We start from the raw sequence: 713 nt of genomic DNA, 5'->3' as shown, positions 1-713 counted from the left end.
GAAGACTGATTTTACTTAATAGAAAAGGAACCTGGAGATTAGCTGGGAAAATTCAGTGATAATTCTCTAGAAAATATATAGTATATTTGCAATGATAGTTGTATAATTCTTACTCATTTCCTACTGCTGTGTTCCCTAGCTGGGTTTTCATAAATGCATTGGCCCTCCCCTATCCCTTACTGTGACTCTCCATCAAAAAAGAGAAAGGAGCTTCCCTTCTCTCTAGTAGGTTTTTTTTTCTTTTTTCTTTTTAAATGCTTTATTATGAATTCTGTGGTAGTTTACATGGGAGCACATTAGCTTAGCTTCACATTGATCCCGTTGTATATCGTTTCCTTGCCATGGTTACAATCCCTTCCATCATCAACCAACCAAAGGGATATATCCCTTTGTGGGATATATCCCACAAGCCTGCCTCCGGTCATCCACACACAGCCCCTCTCCCTCTCCGGTCCAAAGTCCCCAGCATCTCCATTTCCCCACATCATCATCTCTGCCTCCATCCCTGGCATCACTGCTTCTCTGGGTAGGGTTCCATTCTCCACTCTTCTCCCTTGATGGTCCCAGGGACCTCCACTCCTAGACTGCAAAGTTAATCACACCCCTCCGTTTTACCTTTACATTTCCAGCCCTTACAATCAGTCCTGATAATAATTATTCACTATTGTATTGCAAGAGGGAGCTCTGGTAGCGTAGTGGTTACGAATCGGGCT

General features: G+C 43.1%; 1 protein-coding gene across 1 annotated transcript in view; it reads left to right on the top strand.

The window, feature by feature from the left end:
* The window catches only part of RAD1 (RAD1 homolog (S. pombe)), a 23,538-nt gene that overhangs the window by 10,467 nt on the left and 12,358 nt on the right, over nt 1-713 (top strand). The window lies entirely within an intron of this gene.

The sequence above is a fragment of the Chrysochloris asiatica genome, unplaced genomic scaffold, assembly GCF_000296735.1.
Source record: "Chrysochloris asiatica unplaced genomic scaffold, ChrAsi1.0 scaffold00324, whole genome shotgun sequence".
Lineage (NCBI taxonomy): Eukaryota > Metazoa > Chordata > Mammalia > Afrosoricida > Chrysochloridae > Chrysochloris > Chrysochloris asiatica.
The sequence above is the reverse complement of the archived record's forward strand: the minus strand, read 5'-3'. Positions and strand labels throughout refer to the sequence as shown.